Source organism: Schistocerca piceifrons, chromosome 4 (assembly GCF_021461385.2).
Source record: "Schistocerca piceifrons isolate TAMUIC-IGC-003096 chromosome 4, iqSchPice1.1, whole genome shotgun sequence".
Classification (NCBI taxonomy): domain Eukaryota; kingdom Metazoa; phylum Arthropoda; class Insecta; order Orthoptera; family Acrididae; genus Schistocerca; species Schistocerca piceifrons.
The window spans coordinates 701,606,776-701,627,009 of record NC_060141.1 but is presented as its reverse complement, the minus strand read 5'-3'; positions in this window follow the sequence as shown (position 1 = coordinate 701,627,009).

Below are 20,234 nucleotides of genomic sequence, written 5' to 3'. Positions count from 1 at the left end.
GAGATCATTTATTGTAACAGAAGCTACGTTTTTCTAGCTACACCGAAGATGTTCGCTTGAAATGTTGTAGTGACAAGCTGGTTACACTGTGTAAGTAATTTCTACGTTATTTAACGCCATACATTTTTCTTTTGTCAGTATATGGTGACCCGTGCACTTTAAAGGTTTTGTGAGTCCATCAGGTTTCGGCATCACAATGGTCTACTGATCGAAGCCAGTAGCAGTGAGCATAAAAATAAACAGTTAATGGTCATCTACAATGAAGTTTCACAATTATTTGACAGTTGTAAAACTCCACCTCATCACAAATCTTAACGGCGTTCGGATAAACGTTTTCGGGTGCTCATTCTATAAGGATGTTCATGTTGCAACAGAGGTGTAGCATTGATCTTTAGTACATAATGGGACTTGACTTACAGTGCTCATAGCTTTTACGATAGACAGTAGCATCGCTGGGGGCTGTGAGATTGGACTTGTAGGTAAGTATTATCTTTAGGAAGCGAAAGCGGCTGCCTTTAATTTACAACTGACCCTTGAGAGTATAATACGTCAACAAGAGGTATCTTAGGAACAGTTTTACTTTTTATAATGCATGTATGTGGCTGGGTATTTATTTTTGACTATGACTAATGACATAGAACTTTTTATGTATGTTATATAACAGGACAATATAAATATATATTTATATGTTTGTCAGTACGTATAGTATTGCGATATATTGATTTGTTGCCATGTTTTACAGCATTTGATAATGCGATAATGTTGTTCCGAATTATGTTGTGGCAATGTTCGCAGTACCGCTACTTCATTTAAGATTACGTGCACTGTGAGTTAAGTTGATTTAATGGATTGACAACATTAATGAGAGTGCTGCAGAAACGGCCTCGCTAAGAGAATAGGAAAACGCAGGCGACGCAGCGTAAGCGAGTTATTATAAGCCACATTTCAATAACCCGAGAGAAATGAGCTATAAAGCATTTTTATGGCCAATTTTATGTTTTCACGTTTTTTATTCGCACCGATTTTCGGGCGGTACGATTTATTGGTTCACGTCAGGAAATATGGCGTAAACCGGCAGTCAAATGATGTAAAGCTTAATTTGGATTCCAATTTTATATTGAAAAAGTAAATTCTGATGATATAGACACTTACCATAGACAAGTAAAACTAATTAATTTCTATTACTGGTAAGTGTATTGACCTGCCCCTCTCCTCTCAAAAATATAACTCCAGAGTCTGCACAGACCGCCTGGCAAATTTTCGAGCTGCAATACAAGGATATCTTAAGTAGTCTTCACGACATGATCTACATCTACATCTCTACATCTGTACTACGCAAGCAGCCTTAAAGTTTGTGGAGGAGGGAACTTTGAGTATCACTGTGACTTTCCCGTTTTCCTGTTGGAGTCAGAAATAGTTCGCGGGAAGAACGATGCTAGTAAGTATCCGAGTGAAGTGAATCTATTTAAGTTTCGCGAGATAGCTGGAAACTTTCGATTCTTCAATGCACTTTTCTGTCAAATATTATCAGAGTGTATACCCACATAAATAAACGTATATTAAATCTTACGAGGCTCACAGGCTGTTGGAAAACTTCCGATTTGACGTCACGTAGACCGTTTGTGTACCACGTCCGCTCACTATATAACGAATCAGATTCTCGTTTGCCTTCCGTAGGGTAAGTGGATCCCGGTACAAACTGTTACACGGAAGAGAAGTCTAAGGTAATCACCAGGAATCGAGATGGCGAAACAAACATTCGTTTTTTTTTCCTTCTCCAGCATGTACATTCATTAACCGCCATCAATTCTTTCCGCATTGACTACTGGCCTGCTGACTCTTTGTATTTAGTTGCATGTCCATCTCATATCAAGTTCCAGTGGGTTAAAAGGATATTAGCAGGAAACACGTATTTATTCTAGGAAAAAATGCCTTTTCAATGCCAAGAAGCTGATGTTATAATAGGACTTTCGAAGCTCAATACGTAAGTTAATTTCAGCATAAACTTTCCCCATCCTGTTCTCTCCTATATGCTTATCTGCAGGAGAAGACAAGATTGGAGGGATTACAGAGTTCACAGAGGTATCTAAGCGATTATTCTTCCCGCGCTCGACACGTGCATGTAACAGCAATAGACATTAACACGTGGTACACTGTTAAGTACATCATGCTATGTACTTCGCACTTGTTTGCAGATTATAAATATGAAGTTGTATATTCTTTTCATAGCTCCCTGGAACACAATCTTAAGAAAACTCTGTGATCGTATTTTGTGTTTAAGTATTTAGAATGTAAAATATTAATTGCGTAACATATGTGCCATATCTGCTATGGACGGATCTTCAAAGGAGAATGTAGCAGTAATTGTGATTCATTTTGTCTAGTTATTAAAGGTCTATCTCTTTTTTTCCCATGTCCCATATTTGTGTTTCTTCCCTGCACACAAATCTTTATTGTATCCAGTCAATTACTTGAATGGCATGTGTAATCTGCCCAAAATTATGTTGAACAAACTTCCTTCTGTGGGGAGGACAAACTCGCAGATCAGCTCGTATGTGCGAATGTTATACAGAATTTGCGAATATTCTGCCTTGCACTCTCTCGTGGATAGAGGGGACTACTTTAACTTCTTCCGGTCCCGCACATGACATTATTCAAATTTCATGAATATTTTATGTATTTTTACTGGGTAGAATGTACTGTAGGTCGCTCATTTCTACATAACATCAACGGACAAGCGTTAAGCCAATGTTTGTGCTAGCGATATTGATTGGCGGTATTAATTGTCTAGATACTAGATCTGCGGAAGACAAAATGTCTATAGCCTTTTAAAAAAAAAATTTTCAGCATGGTGGGTTCCCTTGAAAAACATCTTTGCCCACTATAAGACTACGTGTATATCTGGAATTCTCAAGGACTCTTGCTTACGTGCTAAGCAAACCATTTCATGATCGCATTCGTAAAAATCTGTTCTAACCGGTAGACTATAAAAGCAGCCTCTCCAGTATCTTACAGATTTCGTATTAAGAGACTGTATGCTGTTTGACTTTCAACGTATACAGGGAATCAAACTATGTACATTTAATGTTGAGTGAAAATGCAAAGTTAGTTATTGTTCTCAAACATAATCCATATTTACAGAGCTACCGTTAATTCTCTAGTTCACGCACAATAGGGCAAGAGAACATAAAATGTTCATCTTACAAATAATTCATGTAACAATTCTCAACGACAATCCATTTACAGAGCTACTGTTAATTATCCGGTTCAAATACAACACTGTAGAAGAACATGAAATTTACAAGATCAGGTTATAAATATCCATGCAACTGCTTCGTCTGAACGTACCATGTTGGTCCAAATACTCCCGAAAAGTTCAGTCGTGTACCGAGAAGGTCTTGACTTTCGAAACACCTCACCCATTTTGAGATACGTTGCCATCGCTACAGCTTCTCTTGATCGTCGGATTTCCGCAAGCTTCTTGTTATTCCGTTTGATTCATTGTTCCTCTCATAGGCGGTTTCCGTTTGTTATCCATATAAACTAAACTATTTGCGAAACAAAACAAAATTAAAATATATTTTAGTCTCTAATTTTAAGTTTCTGCAGATGACATTTCCGCACGAGTAGAAATTCATCCTGCGTATAAATAAATACTATTCTGGAATCACCTGCTACGGCACAAAAGAGGTTCCACAATTCCTGTAACAACCTTCTAGAGGTTGAAGACAAAATGTCACGTAAAAGATTTACATTGGAACATACATATTGAAATTATCCTATTTCATGTTTCAGGGAGAAAAATGAGTCAATCTTCTAGCTTTTGTACGCAGTATTTCAAGCGATTTCCATACCCAACGCTTGCACAATATGACTGTCTAATGTCAAGTAGGTCATCGTTTAAAAACTGCACTTATCATTAATGATGAGTTGATTGAACCATGTTTCCTATTTCACTATCTAAAATACCTTACCTTATTGTATTCCTTGCAAGAAACCTTTGTAGAAATCATGAAAAATATGGAGCTCAATATGCATGTGTTTCAACATAATGGCTTGTGAGTACATAACGCAGTTCACAGCCGAGACTATCACGACGCAACGTGAAAGAGCCGAATTTTGGACCTCGAAAGGTTGGTCGAGATGGACAATTTATTTGACTCCAAGCTACTGCAAATTGCTCGCAAGCGGTCATGTGACCCTCTACCATACCTTCCATTTATTGTGAATCTCTCGACCAGCGAGAAGTCCCAAGTGACAAGAAAATAGAGTAAGTGACTCCCTTGTACAATAAGGGCAAAAGAACCGACCTGTAAAATTACAGACCAATATCTTTAACATCGTTTTGCTGCACAATCCTTGAACATATTCTCTGTTGAATATAATAATTCGTCGAGAGCGAAAGGTCCTGTTCACAAATCAGTACGGTTATAGAAAACATCGCTCGTGTAATACTCAGCATCCCCTTTTCTCACATGAGGCCCTCCGAACCATGGATGAAGGGCAACAGGTGTATTCTGTATTCCTATTCCATAAAGCATTTGACATGGTGCCACCCTGCCAACTATTAAGGTAAGTAGTATCATACAAAATACGTTCCTAAGTATGTGAGCCGTTCGAAGACTTGTTACGTAACAGAACCCATTGTGCTGTCCCCGACGGCGAGAGTTTTTCAGACACAATGTTATCGACAGGAGTGCCCCAGGGAAGTGTGACAGGAGCGCTATTATGTTCGTTATACAGGATACCCCATATATCTTGACGACCCTAAATAACTGTTTGTCCAGTTGCAAATTACAAAATGTTTCGAGCAAATGTTCTTTTGCCGTCAGGGCGAAATTTATCAGCATGATTGCCTTCGTTGTAGTTTTATTTTTTAGGAAGATATGATCAGTGGTATGACTTTTTAAGTTGCACCCTGCATGTTTTATTCGGTAATTCACTTCCTCTCCTAAACACCTATTCAAAATTTTACCACAGCTTACCATTCACTGAAACACAACGTTATTGATTACATATCACAACATTGACTTTGAGCCCGGGATGACAGACACGTCCACTTGCTGGAGTTGACAGAAAACAAACGAAAACCAAGTAAAAACGTAACAAAAAATTGACTTTGCCCCTCCTGTACCAATGCCCAGGAGTAGAACATTCAAAAGTGCTCAAAGTGGTGCCCTGGACACCGATTCACTGCTGCACTCGTTGAGTGAAAGAGTTAGTTACTGCTTCCAGTGTTGCCTGCTGAAGAAAATTACAAACAAGCACGATACATTCCTGCATGTCCTCTGGAGTTTTTGGAATATCGCGATACACAACGTCTTTAATGTATCCCCAAAGAAAAAAGTCCAGAGCATTTAAATCAGGAGACCTAGCAGGCCAAGTAACTGTTCGTCCTCGATGAATACATCCGGCAGGATACCTTCGGTTCAGAACACGACGTGCAAGCAAGGTATTATATGCTGTACATCCTTCGTGTTGGTACCACATAAGCATTCTAGTTCTTGGCAGCACTTCATCCAGAAGAGGAGGAAGGATTAGTCTGAGGAAGTTGGCATACGCTGTGCCGTTTAGACTACCATTGATGAAATAAGAGCCATTAATTGTAGTACCGAGCATCCCACACCAGACGTTAACTCTCCATTGACGTTGATGTTCCACCTGTCTAAGCCATCGTGGGTTGTCGCTGGATTAATAATGCATGTCCCTTGTATTTACGTGTCCTTTGTTTGAGAAGGATTACTCGTCGGTAAATTAGAACATTGCAGAAGGAGTTCGGGTTGGCGAGGATTTGCTGCTGTGCCCACTGACAGAACTGTACACGATTCTGGAAATCATTCCCATGCAGTGCTTGATGTAGGTGTACAGGGTAAGGATGGAACCGGTGACGTGTTAGAATACGATGTACACTGGTTTTAGGAATGCCCATATCGTGTTCAAGCTGTCGTGTACTCTGTGGATTCATACCAACGGAAGCGAGAACAGTAACTTCGGAAGCTTCGTCTGTGCGAGTACTACGACGATTGCGTTGTCATGGGTTGAAACATACCGTTTCCTGAAGCGTCGCAACAAGACGAGAAAACGTCCGTCGGGAAGGATAGTTCTTGTGAGGATACCGCTCTCTGTACAGTTCGGTGCCTGCGTAGCGTTTCACCAACCTTTAACACCACCAACAACAACGACGACAATAAAACAAACGTTATGTCGATGCAGTTTGTAGGAGGGACAGCCTTCACGGTATGCCTACTGTACGCAACAGTATTTAAAAAAACTAAACTACTGTACTAAATGTACCCGTGCACAAGAAAACAGTATTGCAATTACTATTCTGCTAAATTGCATTCCCCATAGATGAGTAGCATTTCTACAGTCTCTTCGTTGGAGTACATTCTACTCACGCAGCTCTTTAACTGACGATATTTGACGGTATGACGGGTGAGCATTCTACTTATGTTTACGTTTTTTCTCCGTCGACGACAGCATGTGGATATGTTCCATTAATCCGACTACCTGCACTAAGTGCTGGGAGCGTCAACGTCAGTGTTATCTTAGGTAATTAATATCATTGTGTTTCAGTTAATGGTACACTGTGATACATTTTTGAATAGGTGTTTAGGAGAGGAAATGAATTACCGAATAAAAAATACAGTGTGCCGTTTAAAAATGTCATACGGTTGTTCATGTCTTTCTAAGAAAAAAAGCTACATCGAAGGCAATCATGCTGATTGACGTGCCGCTGACGGCTCATGAACATTTGCTTGAAACATTTTTGTTATTTGGGCAGTCAGTTATTTAGGGTTGTCAAGATGAATGGGACACCCTGTATATGATCTGGCAGAAGTTTGCGGCTGTTTGCACACGATGCTGTGGTGTATGGGAAGGCATCGTCGTTGAGTAATTGTAGAAGATGACTTATAGCAAATTTCTAGTTGATGTAGTGAATGGCAGCTAGTTCTAAATGTAAGCAAATTCAGATGAATAGGAAAAACAAACTGATAATTTTCTAATGCAGTAGTTTTAATTTGTTCCTTGACAGAGTCACGCCTATTACATATCTAGGCGTTACGTTGCGCAGAAATATGAGATGGAACGAGCATGTGAAAACTGTGGTGGGGAAGATGAATGGTCGACTTTGATTTATTGAGAGAATTTTAGGAAAGTGTGTTCCATCTGTAAAGTACACTGCATATACGTTAGCGACCCATTCTTGAGTACTGTTGGTGTGGTAGGGGTCCGCACCAGGTTGGACTAAAGGAAGTCATCGAAGCCATTCAGAAGCGGGCTGCAAGGTTTGTTATCTGTACACGCAAGCATAACGAAGATGTTTCGGAAACTCAAATGAGTGTGACTGGAGAGAAGACGACGTTTTTTTAGAGGAGCACTATTTGCGAAAATTTAGAAAACCATTTTATTCTGACTGCAGAGTGATTCTACTCCAGCCGGTATACATTTCGCGTAGGGACCCTAAAGATAAGATTAGGGAGATTATGGATCGTAACGAGGTGTATGTAAAGTTCTTCCCTCGCTCGGTTGGCGAGAGGAACAGCAAAGAAAATCACTAGTACTGCTTCAGGATACCCTCAGTCATGCACCTTAAAATTAGAACATTTCTTATCTCTTAAGTCGATTTTGTGCCATTACAGGTGACAATATTGAGTCGCTGATGAACACGGAAATACAACAACAACACTGGACGTATGACAAAGACAATTCCGGAGAGTGAACCAAATTCTCTCCATTTGGTTCACTCTCCGGAACTTTCACACGTATCAGTTACAAGAACAACATCATTGGACAGAAAACAAAGACAACTCGTCAGGATGACAATTCCGGAGAGTGAACCAAATGGAGAGGCTAGACGAAGCAATATCATGAACAAAATAACGATGATTGCAACAAACAACACGAGAACGCAGTAGAAATACGACTGAGGTCTGCGCCCTTTTTTTGTCTTTATCGTTATTTCATCCCCCTCGCTCCATATGGACGAGGAAAATGGGGCGGGGGATGGGCTGTCAACGGTACAATTCTCCGCTCTTCCGCCAAGCGAATTAAAAAAAAAAAAAAAAAAAAAAAAGGAAAATTACAGTGAGAAATACAAACAAAATGTTGAGCTATTTTCTGTTTTAAATTACGGACAGTTAAAAAACTGAAATATGTGCATGCCTGCACCCCTGCGCCGCTAGGTTTTATCGTGCTGTCACGAGCGCCTATATGCTAGCGCGCGAGACGTTGCCAGCAGTTAGCGCTGATGCGGCGACAGTAGCGTTCGCAAATACTTGGAGCACCGTCTACCGACTGCAGTCTAGGTCCATGCGTTTCGGCAGACTTTCAAACTCATCGGCTCAGGATACCAGACTTCCTGCTCCGTTTCACCTTATCCTTTCCACCGATATTTTGCGCTCTTTCACATACGACAACGCACTTTCCTCTCTTACATTCTTCCATTTCACCCACTCCTTTTACGGACCATACCCCATTTTCCCTTCGTCTAAGCTTTTCGGTTCTCGCCCGAGAAAGCATGCCTCTCAGACTTCGATGAACGGCTTCAAGATTAATGGCCTTCAGACGCGGCTAACGGTCGTCTGAAAGCATCAAGTGGTCCTGTTTTGTGTTATAGATGCTAAAAAACACGACGAATCGAAACCACGTTTACCATATGACAGAGATAAACCACACACATCTCTTCTACTCCCATTAAAGGAAGCTAAGGGGCAAACACTCTTTTCATGCAAAATTAATCGTACTTCAAAATATCTTTCAAAATTATACTTCCTGTAACAATAACAATAGAAAAGTACCAGGGCAAGGGTGTGTTCTCCTGATGTACCCAAACAAGTATGGTAAAATATGTTTAATCAAACGTAAATACCATATTTCCCGCTCACACTTCAGCAAGGAAAGATGACTGTTACGAATGTGAATCAAAGGCCGTGAAGTAAAACGACGATTTGGACGTAATTCGGGAGACATAATAGGAATAGTTGACTTTTTGACCTGTTAGCACATTGTAATTAAATATAATTCTACTTTTCACTCCTGCAATTTTCCTCCCCCTTTAATGTAGTTTTTTTTTTTAATTTCCGGAAATACTAGTCTCAAAAAAGAAAAAAAAAAGAGACAGTTCTACAGGGAAACGGCAGTTAATTAATTTGGTTCATACAAACACTCCAGTTTGAAAACGACCAATTACTGCTTATCGTAAAGTTGTCTAAGAGCATGTATACTGTAAAAATCTTTAGAATAGGATGTACTATGTATCTGGGCTAAGTGGTGACGATAGAAGGTTGGTAATTTGGAGCGCCTTTCTTTAATCGAGGATAACGCAACTAACTAGTCTCGTAATCTACCTGCATGCTGTTAAAGGTATAAGTGCAGGTATTGTGATCATTAGTACCTTAATATTTGCATACCTCAGTGTGTTACTTAGTTTTTATACACGTCTAACAGTCTTCCCGCAAACACGTCACTTAATTTACTTTCAGGTTCTTTTCTGCACCGTCGTAACAGCACCACTAAGCGGACTAGGTGTGTTACTATAGACTAATCCAGAATGAGATTTTCACTCTGCAGCGGAGTGTGCGCTGATATGAAACTTCCTGGCAGATTAAAACCGTGTGCCGGACCGGGACTCGAATTCGGGACCTTTGCCTTTTGCGGGCTAGTGCTCTACCAACTGAGGTACTCAAGCACGACTCACCCCCGTCCTCACAGCTTTACTTCCACCAGTACCTCGTCTCCTACCTTCCAAACTTTACAGAAGCCGTCTTGCGAACCTTGCGGAACTAGCATTCCTGAAAGAAAGGAGGAGGAGGGGGCGTGAGTCGTGCTTGCGTTCATACCTCCACACTTCTACAGCTGACCTGCCGTCCCGGGGTAACTAAACATGTGTACTTGGAAATAACGAACCTAAAAATATACTACTCGTAATAGGTATAGTTATTAGTCTGCAAACGAAGTAAATAATGAAGTAATGTTGTTCCGTACAGTGGCCTCAGTCACTAGTAAAAATAACTACATTATACCTCTAACGCCCTGTAGAACAGGAGAAAGACAGTGTGCAATAGGGCACACTGAAAATTAACGCTAAATAACATTCTTTTTAAATGCAAACCTGCAGATGTCAATAGCTACGTTACAGTAAAACTGTGTTCAAAGTTTTTCCCAAAAACTACTTCGTGTATTCAGAATAAAACGTTCCATATTCAGCAGTTTTTTGAGGTGGATATTTTAAAATGAGTCTGGTATCAGAAAGCGACAGTACCTTTGAAGTCTACAAAAAAATGCGTCCTTCTTTCGCAAACCAGGAAGAACTCAAAAAAAGCTTAGTTGTGTGTAGGATTTATAATGTGACAATATTTTCATATTGTTACGCTCTGCAGACAGAAGTTTGGTCGGATTCATCTCTACACGCTAGTCTATTCTGTGCAAGCCAAGCAACTGTATAAGTTTCACCGCAACACTTTCTTAGTTATCCAATTTATCTCTTGACTCCTCAGTATTCGGCATTCCAGCCTATTACTACAGTCAAGTAATGACATTTAACTCCTTTCCGTCCCATAGTTTCAGTACTTATTCTTTGTTTATCTGGTCTCTCCAATCGATTCTACAGAATTATTCTATAACAACAAAACTTCTGTTCCTTTTGATCGGAAGACAGAAGTACATTAGCGTCAGATATGAGTACAGGGATAGATTTATACAAAGGAAGGCATTTACATGAGAATATTAAGAGTGTCCCGAATTTACGTGAAGTTTTCATGAACGTAGTTTTTTAAATCCATATATAAATACATGCTTCACGTCGGATGAACACATCACAGTGCTGTTGGTCAATATTTCACTTTACTAGAAATTTATCAATGTGTAGATGAGCAGTCCGTATGTACTGTACAGTTGCTCAAAGAACAGCAGGCCGACGGCAGAAAACGCTACTCTGACGAGGCAGGCATGTACTAACGCGAGCAGCAGAACGCGAAAGTTTTGCGGAGGGTTCCGCGCTGGTCTAAGCCCCACTGACAGCATGGATTCGCCTCCATCCCGCGGGATTACGCCACCTACTGTGTAAGGGGTTCATGAAGTGGGGCTATAGATTATTTAGCTGATGGCAGGCAGCTTGTCCGCTTTTATTGCCTTTCGGTATTACATCGAAAACAGTGTTATTTGTCTCACTTGTCTGTCGTGTCTGGCGTGTTATAAACTCTATGGGAGTACGCTGAATGAGCTATGGATATGGCTGAGAAAACAACTGCAAGGTGCGTTGCTTAGCTACAGGCGTTACATTTCCCACAGTAATACTCGATTACAAATCTAGACTTCACCTGCATTCTAAATAAATTTCGACCGACTAAACTAGCAAGATGTATTACTACCTATCACTGTTCAATAGCAACGTTGAAAAGGGCATAGGGAGTCAGTACTGGTTTTATTTGTTTTCAGTTGCACTACATTTCCTCTGTCTCAGTCTTACGCACTTTCATTAAATGCAAAACGCTTAACATTGTTGTATTACACATTTTCAATGCAAACATAGCATTTGTTATCTATAAAAATTCTAGGTTTTCAATATGGCATTTTCTGAGAAAGCAACAGATTTTCTAGAGCTCTCAGGCAATCACACAGATACAAATTGCAAAGTAGTGCTCGCTGCGGCCGAGTATTACTTAACCTCAGTGATGATACGTCTCCTTGTTCCCGATTTGTGTCAACTTCAAGCTTCAAACATCGATAAAGGGGATGCAGTAAGGAATGCTTGTAAATGGACACATGGTACTTAAAGACTGGATAGGAATATGACCCGTAGTTTGCATTGTGTGTGTTAAAAGAAAATCGATATGTACCACAATAGATATTCCATCCTTGGCACCAAAGTAAACTGCGATCATACTCGGCGTCCCTAAACCCCTTAAACTTGTATGGTTCAGTCAATTCCATCACATACGAAGTTTTGGCAGCTTGATAGAACTTCAGAGATTATACTTGAGAGTAAAGCAGAAAGTAACAGTGAAAATTGCTATATCCTTTCGTTCCACTGGAGGTAACCGGCTCCTTTTATAATAATGATTATTAGAGCAAGATTCCAGACCTCTTTAGGTACTTTACGCAGGGGTAATTTTCCAGATATATTGGGAGGACTCCCATTCATCGTATAAATGGCAGTTGATCAGCAGTGAAAAGATCTTCGCATTACACAAAGGCGTAGATAGAGTAGCGTATAAATCAATAAATTCACTTTCTGCTAAGAAACTAAGGATGAATCCATAATTGAAAGAAAGAGTATGTTTTTTATTTATCTAACGTTATCTAATCGGAGCCATCAGGTACTCTCTTACAACGGACTAGGATTTCAGACTTACAGAACACGTTTCAACATCATAGTTATCTAAGACATTACAATTTTTAATATGAAAAATGGTGTAGTAAGGATTAGAGTGTATACAGAGACAATGCGGGTAAACATTACTGAATATGTTAATACTGAAAGTACTTCTACTACTGCTGCTGTTTATGCTGCTGTTAATAATAACACTAATAATAATAACGACTACAGTAACAATAATGATAGTAGCAGAAACAAACAGAATTTATAAGTGTGGAAAATAGATGTTTTATGGTATTGCAGGTGCTGGGGAAGGAAATGTAAGGAAATGCACCAGCTAAGAGTACTGCGAAATGAGGAACTTCCGGTTGGAAAGAAGAAGGGTGCTGGAGCAACGAGTGTGTAGAGGGACAAGGATACTTGTTACTGATGCATCAGCAGACATTTCCTTAACTGTCTTCTGAAGATGGGGATATTATTCAGTTTCCTAAAGCATTGCCGAAGGCTATTCCTGACTGAGGTTCCTACTACTGGAAACGGCTTCGGGAAAGTGGCTGAACTAAGGAGTGGGACAGATGAGAACGGGTTGTTGCGTCCCTTGAGTAGTGAATTAGATGAGTCGTACATAAGGTATAGAAAAAGTGACATTGTGGATTAACTAACAATATTTTTACACGTATAAAAACGTACAAACTCTGATGTAGGTCCGGCCACTGTGACCGAGCGGTTCTAGGCGCTTCACTCCGGAACCGTGCTGCTGTTACAGTCGCTGGTTCGTATCGTGCGTCGGGCATGGATGTGTTTGATGTCCTTAGGTTGGTTAGCATTACGTAGTTCTAAGTCTAGGGGACTCAGATGTTAAGTCCCATAGCGTTCAGAGCCATTTGAACCATTTCTTTCTGATGCAGGGATAGTTCATGTAGTTGAGTTAGATAATAATAATGAAATACAATCGAAAATGTGTGGAGTCACCCAGACAAATAAGAGTCGCTGCCATTGTAAATAGTGTATAAATAGCAACACACAGCTAGAATCTCTCTTTATAATCCTTCTTGCTGCTAAGGTAGAACCTTTTCTCCTCGCGGATCATACTCGCACAGTGATACCTGAACGCTCGATGTATTATAACGAGTGTACAGACCTCCTTATAGTCAGTCTGCACTAGTCTGCATTAGTCTGTAGTTAAGTTTCAGTCTGCGCCTAATAAGATTATCATATTCCTTTACACAGCCACCAAGAGAAATGTATAGACACTTTGTCAAGTATCAAAGATATGTGGGAAAGAGATTAACATACCAAGACCAAAGGAACTTCAGATTCTCAATCTTAAATAGCATCCAGAACCAAGTAAAGTTATTTTTATGCTTGTTATTAATTTAATAAATGTGTGTGAAAATTAATCAAGTTCTGTTTAAAGTTGGTCACCGTCAATCTGCTACTCTAAGCGTGCAAGTGGCATTTCTATCGTCTGACCTAACGGCTGAAGATAAACACGCTACGATAAGACCACGAGACATATTGCTGACACTCGCCTACGTCATTAGAGCGACAAGTCAAATAATCTGACGGTGTGTGTACCGAAGGTCTTATAGTACGCACACCACAAAACCGTAACAAAAGAATCCTGTTTTTAAGTTATTTTCAATATGTCTTCTACCAGCATACAGAGATCAATTTAAAAGTATTAAGTTCGAACAAAATGGTGACGTGCTGAAGCAAATGTAATTTTCTTCGAGTCATAAGCATGCACCGAAAACAGACTTTTGAAGATATCACAATATGGCTACAGTTGTTGATGGAGAAATCAGTTCGGAATGCCAGCACTGAATTCCGATCAAAATCGTATGCTCCATACTCAAGTCAATGTTACCCGCTAATTTCAAAAATGCGGTTTGGAGAAAAACGCTTTTGAAGTTTTGGGTTACGTTTTTTTGTGTTTAAGTTGAACATTACTCCTGTCAGCGATTCCTGTGCCATGTAGCATTACTTTCAGATTCAAAAACATGACCTCCTCCATTTTATCCGTGGCCCCTTTGGCAGCTTGTGTTGTCTGCTGCTCTGCTCGGTCAATAAGTTGTCGTCCGCTTTTGTGCAGAGATGTAACAGGCTGGTCTAAGCTCAAGTTTCAGTACGTTTATAGTTCCCATAACGTCTCTTAGGCCGCCATTGAGATTACATTCTCCGACTCTGGGTGCGATATCGGTCATTCTTTTCCCACTGTGGATTTCGGAGACATTTTCTCACAAATCTTCTCGTAGCCCGTTGATGGAGTTCCTGCCGAACTTGGGGTGTACTATAGAATAAATCAGACATCCCAGAGAACAAACAAGGAAGACAAAATGGTTCAAATGGCTCTGAGCACTATGGGACTTAACAGCTGTGGTCATCAGTCCCCTAGAACTTAGAACTACTTAAACCTAACTAACCTAAGGACATCACACACATCCATGCCCGAGGCAGGATTCGAACCTGCGACCGTAGCAGTCTCGCGGTTCCGGACTGAGCGCCTAGAACCGCGAGACCACCGCGGCCGGCCAAGGAAGACAAAAATGGGTTGAAATTTTCATTGTGGACTATCCCCTCATTGCAAATCTCCTTCCTTGCGAAGAGCTTTTGTGAGAAATGCCCTATGCAGGAACATTCGCTCTTACGGTAAAATCTGTGGACTGCAGTAAGGGAGCAGCCCCTCTAACCACCATGGCACTAGGAGGGAGAAGGGATGGAGATTCCCTTACTCTGTTCGGCTTTTAGCCCCGATAAATATCCATGATACCATAAAAGCAGGCTGGAGTGGAGGAGTAATACTCGCTACCGCTCGAGATTGAACCCGGGACCTCTGTCAGCAGAGTCTGTTGCTTTACCCGCTAGGTCATGTCGACCAGATCAGGAGCTCATAGCGTATTACAAACGTACAGTGTGAGCTTCAGTTTAATAGCTGTCAACACTGTGTTATACATTCCGACAAAATAGCAATGCCAAACAGGGCGATATTGAATATTTGTTAATTGTTGGAACGCATGCAGTGAAACAGAGTGCTTGAGTGAACTTCAGACAAACGGCTCTTTTGTACTAAATGAGAAATGTTATTACCCAGTCGACCTAATTAGGGGTGATAGGGCGTACCAACTAAAGCTAAAATGCAGCGTAAATATATTGTCATTACAGGCAAACTGTACTTCGGTAAACAGGTTTCCGAATGCAGATACGGTAAACAATGATTATTAGTCTGTAACAGTGGAATAATAACTAGTAAATACCAGTGATCGGATGTTGGCCGACACAAATGGGACCGTGTAAATTAGCGGAAATAGAAACAAGGTTTCCGCAAACGTTTGAGTTAGCTGACAGCATATGAAATAGGAAGCAACTGGTTCTCTCGTTGATCATGTAAACTGTAATAGAAATAATTAATAATATACTGCTACTCTCTGTGAATAGTGAGGCGTCTTTAGATTAATGCATGTAGTCCAGGAAAAGAAAGTAATTCAATAAATACTGGCAGTCGTTGATTTTTTTAAATAGTAATAATGATATAGTCATAGTAAGATATTTTGCAAGGAAGTGTAATTCAGTAAAATAGGTTGTAAACTGAAGCAAGAGGTAACTAAGTAGCGCCCATTTTGGCAGTAACTGCTCATGTAGACTAACTTATTTCATCTTCTAACCACATGTGACAATTCAATCGCCCTTACGTCTGCAAATTATTTTGAGAGCAACAGTGCTGAGCGGGATACTTTCGCATCTGTTAGTAGTGTCTTGATCTTAAATATTTAACATTACAGGTGCTAATTTATACTTTAGAAGCATTACCACTATTGTGAAAATTTTGCATCATTTTAGCACAAAAATGCACTGGTCACTATTAAACACTTCTTCCTTCCTTATATCAAGCCACATAAGGCTTAACGTCTGACTGTGACATTGATTTAAAAAAAAGAAAGAAAGAAAACTCCGTCAAAACTGGCCTTGGAAGGCCAAACGGGACAACCGGCCGCCATGTCATCCTCAGCACACAGACGTCACTCGATGCGGATATGGGGAGTCATGTGGTCACCACACAGCTCTCCCGGCCGTATGTCAATTTACGAGACCAGAGCCGCTACTTCTCAATCAAGTAGCTCCTCAGTTTGCCGTACAAGGGCTGAGTGCACCCCGCTTGCCAACAGCGCTCGGCAGAACGGACGGTCACCCATCCTAGTACTAGCCCAGCCAGAAAGCACTTAACTTAGGTGATCTGACGGGAACCGGTGTTACCTCTGTGGCAGGGCCGTTGGCTGACATTTACACAAACATTATTTTCTCATCGTGCACCATACTGACGTCTTAGCCCAAATTAAACCAGTTACATACTGACGGAGAGAACACTGCAGTTGGTAGGCGTGTTTCTACATCCAAAATATGACGTCTATTGAAACCTGGCGTCAGTCGGATAAGATTGGCGTGAGTGGCGCCCTGTGAGGGTCTTATTATGGTTGGATTTAAATGCGTGCTGTAACAGTTGTGAGCGTTAGTTTCCTTTTAGGTGGGCGGTAGTGAACTAATAATGGTGAAGGATGCCTTTAAGATAACGATGACGTTATTATCAGCAGCTCATTTAGTTTGGTCGAGGTGTGAATGGGGCTACTAGAAGCTGGATGATCCTTCTGCGATATTACAGAAAGACTTAGCAGGAATGTAACAACTGTAGATGATTGCTGGCAGAGGTGGTCACGGGAAGGTATGGTTACAAGATAACCGGACTCCGGACATTCACGTGGCAGTACCGAGAGGGAAGACTGTCGTGTTCACCATATAGCTGTAGCGCAACGTACTGCGTCAGCAATAGCAATTCGAGCAGCATGTGGCAACTCTGTGACACAACGAACTTTTATAAATGGGTTACTTCAAGGACAGACGCCATCTAGCGTGCATTCCACTAACCCCAAACCGCAACAGTTCACGACGTCAATGATGTTACCCGAGAGCTCATTGAAGGGTGGAGTGAAGAACTGTTCTGTTCAATGATGAAATCCGGTTCTGCCTACACTGATGGCCGTGTGTTAGTTAAAATGGGGCTACCTGCATTCAACCTGTCTGCTTATTCGACACATTGGACCTGCACGTGGGGTAATGGTTGGGTGTGCAATTTCATATCACAGCAGAAGAACTGTCGTGGTTATCCCATGCAACCGGATTCCAAATTTGTACGTTAGTGTAGTTATTCGATCTGCTTTGCAGAAATTCGTGAATAGTGTTCCGTGGAATGTTTTCCAACACGATAATGCTCGTCCGCCTACCGCTTTTGTAGCCCAACACGCGCTACAGAGTGTCGACGCGTTGCCTTTGCCTGTCGATCTGCACGTCTGTCTCCAATTAAGAACGACTTGTGACATCATCGGGAGACAACTCTAGCTTGATACACGACCAGCATTAACCGTACCTGTGTTGGCTGGCCAAGTGTAACAGGTATGGGAGTCCGTCCCACAAACTGACATACGGTGCCTGTACTACCACGTACATGCACGCTTGTATGATTGCATTTTAGCAGTTACTTCGCTTATTAATGCACCAGGATTTCACGTTTGCGATGAGTTTTCTCGTTCTTACATTGACGTGGTACCTCGCAACGTTAATCACTGAAATATGTTACATAGACAAATGTATTCCAGTAATTTCATTACTCTGCTTATTTATTTGTTGGTATTGCGATTTTTTTCCTTCAGTGTATTTGTTAGGAATCTAATAACATAGTTGCGAACGATCTTATATCAAGGTAATTACTATTATTGTTGATGAGTTTGTAATTATACGTTCATTCGGAGATCGTTGTTACAGAGTTTCCGAACTAGTTTGAGTTTCGGTTTTGACCCTATCCTGCTTCTCGATGGTACTGCAATTTCTTGTTTCGTCAGTGTATTTGTTAGGAATCTGAAACATATTTGCGAACGATCTTATATGAAGGTAAATTGTAATTATACTTTCATTCGGAGATCGTTGTTACAGAGATTACGAATTAGTTTGAGTTTCCGTTTTGACCCTATCCTGCTTCTCGATGGTACTGCGATTTTTTTTGCCCTCAGTGTATTTGTTAGCAATCTAATAACATACTTGCGAACGATCTTATATCAAGATAATTACTATTACTATTGATGAGTTTGTAATTATACTTCCATTCAGAGGTTGTTGTTACAGAGTTTCCGAACTAGTTTGAGTTTCTTTTTTGACCCTATTATGCTTCTCGATTTACTATCGTACAGTGAATTTAAACTGTGTGATACGATTCATCTCTCGATTGCTCCCAAATTCAGAGCAGTTGTTTGATGAAAAATCCAGAAAGCAGAGGCTGGATGAGTGGATCCGTAGATTAGCGACATCAGTCCTAATTTACTCTCACATATGGAAATTCATATATATCTTAGGAATAAACGATTATCACGGCAGTAATCGTGTTACCAAATGAAATGCTCTCGCGGCCACAGAAACCGTTCTAGGAAGAGAGTTCAGGTTGTATGCAGTTTTCCCTTTTAGCTTTCGCAGCCTTTACCCTCAATAAGTGATCTACTACTGCAACCGAAGAAGACTAACGAGGGCCATGTGCGAGACAAGCGCGTAGAACGCAAGACAAAAAGAGATTTCGCAGCGCGTGCGCGTGTGTGTGATGGAGTTGTCTGCCGTCTTAAGTGTCTAGCCACGTTCCATTGAATATTTTAGCACGCTGGTACGCCACACTAATGACGATATTCATATTCATGAGAGAGCTACAGACAGCAGCCGAATACAGAGCAGGCCGCACCGTTTGCGACGGAGCTGCTGCTCGCTTGCCACCGTAACCCAAATTCAGCCTCATATGTGCAAAGCACGCACTAACACTGGAAGCAGAACCTGCCTCGCTATCAAGTATATCGTACGAGAGATGCAGATGAGAGAGGAAACCGCACTGGTAATATCATGGAGTTATAAGTATTGGCTATTGCAGGGTCAGTCAGAAAGAACATTTTCAGTTGGCTATTGTGACTGTAGGGGCGCGCACAGGTAGTCGGTGGTGTTCTAGCGGTATTTCAGCCGAGTGGGAAATTCAGTTACGATGGAGAAATGGAACGTTACGTACCGTGTCCGTATGGTACAGCTTTACATTGAAACGAAGTCAGTAGTAGCGACATTGCACCCCCGGTAGCTGAGTGGAAGCCTGCACGGTAGCTCAGCGGTTTCTATCAGAGAACTGGTTGGCCTCTGTAATAAAAAACTGAGTGGAAGGATCAACAAACGAACTTTAACGGATGTCATGTGACGTCCGCAACGACAACACACAACGATCAACAACGAACAAGAATGAGAAAGAAAAAGTGGTCAGCGTAACAGAACGTCAATCCTAAGGGACAGGGTTCGATTCCCAGTTGTCCTATCATCATTTCATCCCAACCTATGCGCAAGTCTCTGAAGTGGCGTCACATCGAAAGACTTGCACCTGCGAACTGTCTACCCGGAGGGAGGCCCTAGTCACACGACATTAAATTTTAGTAGTAGCGACACAAAGAGCTTTTCACAGGCTAAACCACCACAGTACGTCCCGCTTGGTCATACCATACTGTGTTGGATGGCTATGGCTAGGAGTCCACTAAATGTGTAAAAATGCGACCAACGTAAGGTTATCGCGCAGCAGCACCGTGTCCTCCACTCGGAATGTCGTCGGACCTATTCCAAAGCAGTTGCCCTTTCAGCTAGTGAGATTGTTGTGTCTTTCTACTGATTTAATACAGCATAACGCGCAAAATATTTATTACCATTAGTGAGGTGTGCCAGGTATTAGTGAGTCGATTTATTTTTCGTGAATGCCACTCCTATTCTTAGCGTACTTTTGGTGAGACACCGTACGGAAAAAGGTAGAAAATAAAAATGGATAATAAAAAGTAACTATTTTAGAGTACAAGGTAGTTTA